Genomic DNA, 13,049 nt, shown 5'->3' with positions numbered 1-13,049 from the left:
GAGACAGATAGACTGTGGATAGAAATGAACACCGATATCTTCTACGTTTTTTAATAGTCAACACATTGGTATATTTGGATGAAAATATTTAAATATTGTCCATATAGAGCCAAGTTGCTTAGCTCATAGAGTAGGACTGTCATGAAGATAGGACTCACTGACGAATCTTCATCGACTGCGCTATTGTACTATCGAATGAAGATGAAATACCGATCTCCTAGAGTCCTATCCTCATTTTTTATTAAGTACATTAAAAGAACACATCTGAAAAATTCTTGAAATTAAATCCCAATAATGTAGATAGAAATGGACACCAATACCTTAAACGTTTTTTAACAGTTAACACATTGGTATATTTAGATAAAAATATTTAAATACTGTCTACGTAGAGTTAAGTTGGTTAGATCATGGTGTAACACTGTCATAAAAATAGGACTCACTGACAAATCCTCATCGATTGCATTATTGTACTATCGTATAAAGAAGAGATGCCAATCTCTTGGAGTACTAACCTCATTTCCTATTAAGCACATTACAAGAACACATCTGAAAAATTCTTGAAATTAAATCCCAATAGTATAGATAGAAATGGACACCAATATCTTCTGCGTTATTTAACAGTTAACACATTAGCATATTTAGATAAAAATATTTAAATAATGAAAGATACTCACAATAAAGTACTCTAAACAAAGAATAGATTGACACTTTCTAGAAAATTCTTCTCTCTCTCTCTCCCTCTCTCTCTCTCACTCCTATTAACCGTTAAATACCCATGTTTCCTCTTTGACGATTCTCACATAACTGTTTTATTCTGGCACATTCTTCTAAATATTTTTTTAAACATCATTCATACTGTATTACATAAATATCATCGCAAATGAGTTTCACTTATACAACCTCATTTGCATTCACACGTATAAAACCAACACTCACAAAATCATGTATGTAGGCACATTGTGATATTGACAATACATAATATAAGGAATATATTCGTGATTGACACTTGATCCCATATTAAACTCATAGCTTCATACTAGCTTTATGTGAGAAACAGTAGACTCCATTTATATAAATAAATAAGTATAACTTTGTATAAGAGTAATAGTATAGTAAGTAGTAATATAGTAGTATAGTAAGACTTTAGTAGTATAGTATAACTTTGTAAGAGTTTAATATTTCTTGGTCTTCAGTTGAAATTTTCTAACGAAGTAGGAAAACGTGAAACTTAATCGATAGGGTAATTTTTCATATTTTTCTAAATCCAGGTTTGCCCGAATTCGAGGCGTGCCCACGGAAAATTCATCAGCATCGCAATTTGTTTCTCCAAGGGTTAACCGGGCCACTGAAACCTCGAAACTTTCGGTTTTCTAAATTCATCACGCACCAGCCCTTCTTATTTCGAATTCATCGAATGTAAATTTTCGAGGTCTGGAGGTTTTTACCGTTTAACGTAAGATTCCGCTATTTTTCAGTCTGAGAATTCCTCGAGATCTCTGTGAGGCGTTTGGAATGCTCAGAACTGCTGTGAAACATTTCATAGGGTTTTTAGAAATGGAAATGGAGGGACGCGATACGATATTCGAGGCTCTAACGATTTTACCATAATAATTTCGTACAATAAAATACAATAAAATAAAATATAATAATATTTTACTGAAATAATTCCGTTGCAGATAAACGTGGGAATCCGTTGGGATTCGCGGTGTAAAAATTTCACGCGGATTAATTTTCTCGTCACACACGATCCAGCATTCCGATCTGTTCCTTTTCCACACAAGGAAAAAGAAAACTCGGTGCAAGGAGAGTGATGTAAAGGTGCACGCTGCGTTTACGACATCCCTTTGCGATAAATAAACCTTCGAAACTGAGTCATTTACTTTTAGAGAAGTCGTACGCTAATCAGGTATCCGACTAATGAAACGTAGAAGCCTGCAAAAGGTAAAGCTAGCCGGTTTGGCCTGTGCGGGGCTCATATTTCATGTTAAACGAATACGCTACGACGTCGAACTCGAAGTTAAAAGTCAGACGTGTCCGTAGAGATTTGGTTAAAATAACGATCCGGCGAGTATCCGGGTGCCGCATCGCTTAAAAAGCTGGTATACTCGGGCAAAGCAAATTTCGGGAACCGTACGCGATAGCAATTTATCAAAGCCCCCCGAATCCATCGCGGCATCCAACCCTAAACTCGCTCACCAGCCCCATAGAACATAAATCAACGTCCATAGTTGCAAACGACCATCGCGAAAATTTCGTCTGATTAACGTCGCGACGTCTGCCCTCGGTTTAATATCCGCCCGAAGGATTTCGCCTGGCCACTGGGGTTTATTAAAAATAAGGAGTCAGTCTGGTTCTCCCCACGGACGCGTCGCCTTTTTACCATACACGGGGAGATCGAGATATCGCGCACCGGAGGTGGAGGCGCCTCCGTCGTGGAGTTTCGTAAAATAAACAGCGAATCGAACCACACGCTTCTAAGAATGTTTCGTTCGATTATGAATATTCATGAGGTCGAGCTGGCCGAGGTGGAGGCTGCAACGTGTCTCCCGCGGCCTCTCCGCGCTTTTATTTTTCTATAATAATAGCGTCCTGGCGGCACGAATCGGCGGCGGCACGGTGTTCAGCGCGCCGCTTAAGCATTTTATCGGATCATTTATATCTCATGAAGAGCCATAAAGACACGCGTGCAACGGGCAGGGTTGGCGGTGGTGTTTTGCATGAGAAGTGGCCGAAAATACACAGGAATTAATTAGGCTGCCATAAATAGCGGTCTCCGTGGTCCTCTTATTTTCCCCGTTCCTCTGCCAGCCTTTTTCATCTCCTCCTCTTTCCTTTCTCGCAGCCAACGATTCTCTCCGTCGATCCACGCGGACGCGAGCGGACGGTTCGTTTCGCGCGGAGGCGTGTTTGTTGAAAGAGGACTTTTGACACTTTGCCGTGGCACGTAACGCGCGCTTAAAAACATATTTCAACGTCGTAACGAAGCAATGAATACATTAACGTTCCCATCTTGTCGATCCCCTTTCGCGAACCGATCCTTCTACCGATTTCCTCTTTAATTTATAACATCCGCGACCGGCCGAATAGAAAGGGAGAATTCGACCGAGGAATTTGCATTTCCCTGCTCCGCCTATTAAACAAAAGAGCCCAGCTTTTATGGTCCTTAAATCATCGCACTGGCTGCTCGCCGCTTTGTACAACCGATCTCTTTGCTCGTCTTACGGAGCCATGTTTGCTCACGCGTGGATCGCCTGTTTCGCTTTCATCCCTCTTACCAGCCGATCGTTAATGAACCCCCTGCCGACATTTTTAATACGGAATTTCCGATTCGCGCAGACTCCGTATTAAAATCATCGAATTTTTCCCGATAACGAACCATCGCGTAGTTTAAACGCAGGTATCCTCGATATCGTATGTATACAGTATACTCGGAGTTACTATGCATTCAGGAATCGCAGATCATAGCCATGAGTTTAAACGCGCTGCAGATATACTCGATATCGGGTATACAGCATACTCGGAGTTATTCGGCATTCAGCTATCGCAGATCATAGCGATTCTATAGTCCAGGCGTTCGTCGAAGCAAAAGCAAAAGGCGATTTCGATACTTTCGAGGATCTCGCGGTGCAACATGGATCGGACGCGCGAGTTTCCGCGAACAACCGGTCATTATGGCGCATCGGGGACATGTCATTTGGCCAGAGTGCCTTCCGCGTTCGGTCCGCTCGTTCTCCACGCGTGACACCCGGGCCGCGATAGATATGCAAAGCAGGCAATTGGCTGTTAAGGAAAGCGCGACACTCGCTTTCCTCTCCGACCCTTCCCGTCTCGTCCGGACGTTTTAATAACCCGGTGGACGCTTTGCAACGATGTAGTCGATAATTAAGAACGAAGGAGGCAAATTTCGTCGGACTGCTGGTTGCTTTCCCAGAATAAGCTCCGTCACGATGAACCACGACGATCGATCGGCGAGTGGATCGATCGACGAAACAAAGATCATCCTGTCCTGGTCCCGCGCTGACGTGAAATAGAATGGAAAAGGTACGAAGCGTCACGGGTGTCAGGTTTGATTTGGGTCGAGGAACGGAGCCGATTCGACGGATCGATAAGGAAAGTGCTCGAACGGTAGTCTGTAATTAACGACGTTAAGGAGCAGGATTTTCGTTTCTGCTCGGCGCAGCTGCATTGTGCAGCGTTCACGCGCGCCTTTCCTCCCGTACGTGATAAGCTGCAATTAAATTGATTGGCTCGCGGAATTCAGCCGTGGCGAACGCGCTGCCGCTGGAATATGCATTTATGCCGGGTCAGAGGTGACCACGAAGGGAGCCGTGTTCGCGGCGGTAACGCGAGAAAAGAGGTGGGACCTTGAACGAGAGCGTGAGTGCCTCGGCTGTTAGGATCGATGCAATAAGAAATAGTCCAAGAGGTACGAGCTTAGAAAGGGCTCGTTTTTATCCTGCGTCCGTCGTGGTAGAGGAATGTTGATCGAGGTATCGAGGCGGCAAATAGCGGCGAGCTAGCGATAGCTTGTTGCGATCCGGGGAAGATTAACAGAACCCGCGATGCGGGGTTAGAGATTAGACCTGGAATTCCTTTCGCGACCTCGCGACGTCGATCGGGAAAGTACAACGAAACTCGGAAAATCAACGGGGCGATACCATTTTACTACTATTGGCATTGTTGAAAATAAGATACGTATTAATGTATACACAAAAATTATTCTCTCAGGAGAAATAGATGTATCTTTAAACTATGCGCCGACGAACTTCCAAGAATGCTTAAAGTGTTTATGTCACACGTTAGATAAAATTTAGGGGACCAGGACGAGCTGCAATCGCATATCCTTTTTCTTCGCTCTAGTTTTGACTCTCTACGCGAACAGTCAGAATACTTGAGATATACCTTCCTTAGGAGAGAATAAACGTAATAATAAAATACAGATAGTTATTTCTTCTTACCCATAATCCGTATTAGGACTGAGTTAATAACCTATTGAGTTACCTATTGAGTTAATAAATACTAAATACCTATACCTGTTGAGTTAATAAATCAAATACCTATACCAAATACCTATTGAGTTAATAAATCAAAAGGAACTTTCGACCTTGATCATATTTTATATTTCTTGATGGTATTATTACGGCCCGATATAAAATATAGGATATTTTTCAAATTCCTGAAACGAACAACTTTTTATATTTGTTTCAGGGAGATATCACCGGATAGAACGAAGGTGCGTATTCGCGATGAGCCCCACACTTCTACAAAGTTCGCACCATGAGAGGATACGACGCCTGTTCACCGGGGCTTAACAAAATGTCACGCCAAATCGTGTCAAACGAACAGAAAGTTTTAATTTTCTGGACGTAACAGTATAGAATCCTATGATGCGTACTGCACACGGTGGACTGCCAAAAACAGTGTGCTCCTTCGAACCCTTTGGCAAGACTTTTATAGTCTCTGTGATATCAGTCTCATTCAACCTAGCTTCGAGGAAAATTGATAACCTGCATTTGCTTTTCTCGAAGCAAAGATAGATCCCCATGCAGGGTGGCGTCTTCCAAATAAAGATTTCTCTCACATTTCTAATAGTAAAATGACTACTGAATATATATATATATTTTGTGTTGCAGTCTTTTATTTCTCAAGGTATACGTTTCTTCCAGTGCTTCTCTTGAAAAATCAACTCGTGACGCGGATCGCCCAGACCCCCAATTCCTATGGAATATTTACATTAACAATAATTTATTGCAATTTAATAATTTATATCCTACAAACTATTTATTCGTACCTTATCTCCTAAATTAATTTTTGTCAACAATTAAATTTATTTTTCAACAACGACCGACGCAATTAATCGCAAATAACGATACACCATGGTGACGTTTTAATTACCACGCAGACTTTGACGCGCGTACAATATCAACGGCTAATTGCTGATCAAAACGTAATTCATTCACCCTGCACAGGCACGAACCAATTATTCGATCGACACACTCGCTTCATAAAGAACGCGAATCGAATTATATCCACCAGATGCATCGTATCCGAACTCCAGCTTCTTTATTTCCCCGATCTCAGCGAAACCGAGAAAGCTGGACTATCTCGCAACACACCTCCTCGTTAGTCACCCAATTTCCAATCCACACCGTAACCGCACCCAGTACTTTGCTTAGGAAAGATACAAAAACAGGCGGCTGCAGCCTGTAAACGCAGAGCGGAGCGGTTGTTCCAAAGTACAGTTTCTCACGGGGAAGGAGAAAGAACGGTGTCCGTCTAAACCGGTGGTTGTCGAGCGAATCTATCCGGCTGGCGAACAAACGGCGCGGTTCCCGGTCTACTTTTTCACCTGCGCCGTGGCCCCTGCGGCGAACGCGGAACGTGTCATTAGAGGAGCGTAAAAGAGGAGCATCGATAAGGAAGGTGTTGAGAGCGCGAGCGGGAGATAGGAGCGGAGCGTGGTTGACTGGAGAGGGTGAGAGATACGAGCGATCGCGAGGTGTTAAGCGACCGCCGCGTTATGAATAGGCGTTCCGCGCGAGCAAACGAAACGGTAGGCGTTCGTAACACGTGGTTTCCTTTTATCGACCGAGCACAAATCATCGCGAGACACGCGGCCGTGCAGCAGCCGTCCGCATCATCCCGTACCATTCGATGATGCCGAGAGTGCAACGGCGAAGAGTAGTAGGTATACTCGAGAGGATGCTTTCTAAGCTGTGATTATTTCAATGTCGGCAGCCAGGTAATGCTTGTAGTTACAAGAAAGGTGGTGCGCTGACGCGTGTGGTGCGTAACTGGTAAATCGGTCAGGCTCCGTTGAACGTGTGCGTCGAACCGATTCCCGTGGCTCGGGGTGTAATTGCGATTGATTCTTTGCGGATACCATCGCGCGATTTGTTTCTTGTCGCGTGGAATATCGCGATAAATGGCGAGCAGAGGAATGGAATTAATTTTAAACGGACCATCGAACTCGCGACATCCTCTGCATGATCGTATCTGGACGTTAAACCGAGTCTGACGAGAGCTTTACACGAGTGTTAATTTTTTCCGATTTGTATTTACGACAGCGGGCTGGGTCGTGTAATTAATTTTCGATGAACGTCTCGATGACGATCTTGATAATGCGTAGTCGCGATTCGGGTTTGCAACCAGTATCGCGAAATTGACTTTGGCTGCAGGTGTAGGCTGGTCAGCATTGCGAACCTTTTCTCCATCGGTATTATAGCAACGTGTTTATTCCTTCAGGGAAGCCGTGTAATTCTCGATTGTTAGAACAGCTATCTGTAAACAAGATTTCGGTGTAATAGGAAACGATATTTGGGTAATTAGGCTGATTATGTGGCACACTACGTATGCATAGAATTACCGTGATTATTGTTATTGCTCTAGAATGTTCTCTTCCAGGAGTCAATGGCTCTTGCTAGCTACGCAAGTCAGTCGCGAAAGAGATACAGATGTAACAAGATTTGCTTTACAAATACAGGTAACCCTCCTATAACACGGTAGATAGATTGCCAGAAAATGCCGTGTTGTGTGAAACCGTGTTGTATGAGACCCAGAGCCAGTACAAAAAGGGGGGTTACGTTCCGAAAATTTACTAAAAACAAATTTTTTTTCAATTCTACATAAACAATTTAATTTTTATTAAAAACATAAATGTATGTACAATACAAAACGAAACAAAAAATAAAAATATTATTTTAATTTAATGCAACTTTAATAAATTTCTTCGTCGTCACTGCTCATGTAGAAGTACAGTGTAGTACAAAGGTTTTTGCAATTTTCTTATTGTGTTAGAGCGAAACCGTGTTGTAGGAGGGTTCCCGCAATTTATGAATCGTGTTATAGCGAAACCGTGTTATAGGATACCGTGTTGTAGGAGGGCTACTTGTATATATCTATACAAATCCACTGCTCAGTTATTTTAACAGAATTATAACATCGATTTCTTTTCGAGTGATCGGTATCTTGGGTAATACTGGTTTTCAACGCGAATATAGATTAAATCCGGCTTTTATGTATGTTTTAAATACATTGAAAGACAACGTTATGCAGTGTCACTTTTGTCTTAAGGCGTCTCCGACGTTTTGGAACCGATATAAAGCGTTTATTCTTTATTGACTCTCAGCAATCAGTTGCATATCATTCTTCGCCGCGATCGGACGAAACGGGTCCAGCTTTATTTTATGTTGAAAAAATGATAACGCAGAGAATAATTCTCGCTTATATATTCGCTCGACAACTAACTCGATGAAGGTACCGCTTTGTCCTTTTATTGGCACATACACAATTTTGACAAAAATACGCAATACGCGAACATACATTCTACAATAGCGATATTTGTTGCCTCGCTCGTTTATCGTACCAGCCTATATATTTTATCATGGTTCCAGACATCGGACTATAACTGTATTATGTTTCTTATTTTCTCTATTATAAAATTAAAATTACTATTTCGCTGAACACGTTGTTGGAACCCCGATTTCAATATACAACACGGATTCTAGTAACAAGGCTATGTTGGAAAAATACAAGTCAGCGGAGAGGAGAAAACAAAACTGAAACTGAAACTGGAACTGACTGGACTGAAACTGAATTGAAACTGCTTTTTCGCAAATTTTGTGGGTGCTTATATAATGTTAGTTTTTGGTGGGGTGAAGATGACCATTGGACCTTAGTGAAAGCAGGGATGAGTCAATTGTTTTCTGAAATTGGTCTGCGTTTTTCAACCAGGCTCTTCTAGTGACTAAGGGCCAACGAATCGTTAGCCATCCAACAACGTGTACACTACGTTTTTTAACTTTAACTCTACAACAAAGTACAATTATCTAATTTACAAACCTAGTCTGTACGTTTCCATGAAACGTAGAGACGTCGATGGACTAATTCGTTTATTAAAATTCCGATATTTGCAACCCTGTCACCCGATCGCCAATTCCAGCCGAATTCGGCGAATCACGCTTCGCTTTGTCACCCAGAAAAATCGATCCCACGTATCCGCCGCTCATTTCCCTGTACGTCTCGTGAAACCTATAAAAATTCCACCCCGATAACCCCCCCATCCGAGCATTCCGATTGAACGAGCACAAAAGAGAAGCCTCGCGTTCCCGTCGAAATTGCCCCAACACACCCTAGCTGCGAAATAGAAGCGAGATCCAAGCTTGTGGGTTCAGGACGATATTCGGAGCGAAAATGATGAGCGAGGAGTCGGCCTTGGGGCGGTGTTTCGCGCGGGTCGCGCGCAGCGTGGAATTAACCGGTGCTTGGCCCTTTTCTAAAACCAACACGTAATTATCTCGCCGACTGGTTGTCCGGTAATTTTCATCCCGGCGGCCCTTTTTCCACCGGCGGGTAACCGGGCCGGGCCGATAACCGATATTTACATGGCAGGTGATATCAATTATCGTTCCAGAGGCGCCGCGCTCGCCCCCGGGGGCCGAAATTGCAGCCGGGCTTTTTTCGCCCCGGTTCACCGCCAATTTACTCGATTCGCGCCTTCGACGACTTTTTTCCACCAGACTTCTCTAGCCCCCAACGTTCCATCGTCCCGGTGTATCACGGATGGCTCCCTTCCATTCAATCGCACGAAATCGCAAAAAATCATCTCGCCGTTGCTTTCGTATTCTACTCTCGCCGGCGATTCATTTTTGCAACACCGTGCACCGCCGAGGTGTCTAACGACTGTCTTTTCATCCAAGGGAATGTACATTGTAGCGAGTGAATCGCTGGAATACGTTGGACCACTTCGACGAATATTCTTTTGGTCCTTTCAGGGTCTGGGTAGTAGCGACGTGTATCGGGATTCGGATGGGATAAAAGGGCGGTCTCGTTGCACGTTGTAATTGATTTCAATTCGAGGGATCGAGGAATATTTCGGATTCCGCAGTTTTCGTGTACCTGAATTTTCGATCGCAGGTGATGCTGACAGGTGCTGAAGGGAATTAAGTTCTCAGTTTGAAAGTTTGAAAGATAGAGATGAGACTGTTCAAAGGTGTTGGGATTATTGGGATATTGATTAAATAAAATATATATATAACGAAAAAGTTAAGAATATTGCTCTGTAATTTATTTTAGTGTTAACGTCATAGTGGTCATATTAAGACTTACTAATGAATGTCTAATGATCTCCGATGGGCTACCATTTGTGAACAATGGCTAGCGTTGTTTCCTTCTTCCAACAAAAGGAAATAGATTAAATCGGTAAACGAGGTTTTAATTTTATAAAATAATTTTTCTTTGTTGATAATTATTGGAATAAACTATCTTTATTTTATAATTATCTTTACTCTATCCTTAGGAAAATATATATTCTATATTCTAACTGTACGCATGGGGAGATAAAACTAGAATGATGAAAAGGGGTATGCGATTGCAGCCCTAATTCTTACCTAACGCGTGAAGTAAAGACTTCGACATTTAGATCAAAGGTATATCTATTTCTCCTAAGAGATTGATTTTTGTATATACGTTAAGACGTACTTTATTTTCAACAATAATGACAGAATACCTAACTTTATTGGTCCCTAGAAGCTACTGATACTTCACTATTATTCGGTCTTACTAAGAGACCTCAGGAATGTTCCTATACGCGATCTTTTGTAAAGAACTAATCTCGTCTCGCTTCCCACATCCGTTACCAATGATCCCTCGCAATTAACGTTCGGTACCCACTCGGGTACCATCCCAGGAGAGAATTGCGCGTAATAAATTTGGCGAAAAGCTCGGTATCGTTCCCGAGCAAGGGAACCGTCCCCCGTTGAGTAGACCAGGTCCCAGCACCCACGCTTTTTCGGGGAACAAGCTGTTCCTCTGCTCTTATTTCGCCTGGGTAGAGGATTGGGCGTGACGCACCGTTGCAGCTGAGGCAAACGGTGACTCGATAAGTACCGTGATGGTCGCCCAGGGCAAAAACAAATAATAACTCGGCCAGGAGAGGCCCGTTGGTTAGCGGCGTTCGGCCGGCCAGATCGAAGCAATCTCACCTTATTTTCGGGGCGACTATCGCAATTTTCGGAACGGTTGTCTCATCACGAAAGCTCAGCCCGGGCTGTGGAGCTGGTGAATTACAGGGCGCCCGCCACCCCGTCGTATTACGGTGTTGGTTTTCGAGCCTTTTGTGTTAAAAAGACACGTGTAATCATCTTTCCCCCGTCGATGCCTTTCCGGTCTCGAGGAACCATGCCGGATACCGCAAACTGCCGTTTACCGAATCCTCGACGCTTCTACTCTCCACCCATTCTTCGCCACCTTTCCCCCTCCGACTTCAACCTGCTCTTCATTCATACGTTGCTGGAACGCGAGAGGAGCCCGGCCGAGCTGCAATAAACCACGTAAAATTTCAGAAGCTTAGATTTCTCGGCGTCGTTTTTTCAGCTACCGCTCAGGGAACATGCTCGACTTTGCATGAGAATCATAGAGAACGCGAGCCTCGATAACAGGTGTCGGGGTGGGCCGATGTTGCAGCCAGCCAAAATTGCAGGCTGTAACCGTCTGCAGGATCGATCGCGTGATTCGCTACTTACGCCAATTTCCAATCGTTCGTTTAAGTAGGCTCATGAAGGTAAGAGAGCAAGGTTTCGGACGGTTTCGTGCAATGAGTTTGTTTAGCGCAGTGGAATGAAGGGTCGTCGAAGAGGTTCATTTATTCGGACGTAATGCGAGAGGCATTGGTCGAGAGGATCCAGGGGATTAACTCTTTTTACTCGCGTCAGGGTAGCAGGATACGCGGACAGCAGGCTGTATGCGAATATCGAAATGAGTTAACGATTCGAACAAATAAAGCATCGCAAAGATCGAGACCGAGACTCGGGCTTCTTGGAACATTTCGAGTGTATTGCTACTTCTTCTTCGAATTTCGATAACGTTTAATCCATTTGCATCCGAGCGCGGAATATTCCGCGAGCCACGAGAGTCAGCTATCACCGAACGCGGAATAATCCGCGAGCTGACTTTTTTCCATAACCAGCTGCTGAAAGTTCTTCATATGCGATGGATCACGTTTGATCTCTTTTGCGAACATATCACTTAAGTACACGAGTTCTTTATATTCTTAACCAGTCAGCTGTGTTTGACGACTATACCCATCATCGCTTGATTCTCGCGACGTACACAGGTGCGTATGAGGTCGCCACAGCTGACTGGTTAACAAGTTTTAGTTTTGTCGGAGAATTTTAGTCACTAATTGCGACATCTCTGTTTATATGTTGTATCTGTTTAATGTAATTGAAAGAATAAACTCTAATATGGCTCAAATAAATATTTAATACACTTCCTGCAATGCTAATACAAAAGTTTATTTAATACTTAATATAATCTCGCTCTAGATTTCCATCTACAGCATCTCACGACCTCATTCTTCTATGTCGAGCAATAGACGACTGCTGCAGTAGCACTCTTTTGCTTGTGCCCCACCAAGCATTAGCACACACACATACAAATGTAATATCCAATAATAATCCATGTTCGTCCTTGTTATTTGCGTACCATCGCCTCAGTCCTTGTAGAACCGTTACGATGTAGACACGTGTACGCGAAAACGTTCTATTAAATAAAATTTAATACAAATATAAAATATATTTTGTTGGAAGTCAGTTACGCCCATGCAACGATGACGACAGACCTGTTATAGGTTGCAGGCCAGTACCAATCTTTGGACATCAAGGGGTCGGTTTTGGGGGTTTAAAATGGTCTGCTGTCCCTCGGAGTTCTTCACTCACAAATTAGCAACAGTAAGGATATCTTATATATCGTGACCCACAGTGACATAAATAAAAACTCTAGTATTTCATATGTATATTTCATAAAGTGTATAAATTTCACGTATATTAAACCTGAATACAGTTACTTCCCTGCACGTTAAACATTTGGCTACTTCCTTCACGAAATTCCCAACATATTTATATTGTAAACCACGCTCTACTGCTATACGAGTTTATTAAAAACCAACACACTGCAACCTCCAAAAAGTTTTGTTGCGAAAATCTTTTAAACTGCCATTATGAGTAAGTGCTGATACGGGCCAGTCGTCAGTTGAACGTCGCTGATGCCTG

Source organism: Eufriesea mexicana, unplaced genomic scaffold (assembly GCF_001483705.2).
Source record: "Eufriesea mexicana isolate 0111107269 unplaced genomic scaffold, ASM148370v2 scaffold507, whole genome shotgun sequence".
Classification (NCBI taxonomy): Eukaryota; Metazoa; Arthropoda; class Insecta; order Hymenoptera; family Apidae; genus Eufriesea; species Eufriesea mexicana.
This window is presented reverse-complemented; position numbering follows the sequence as displayed.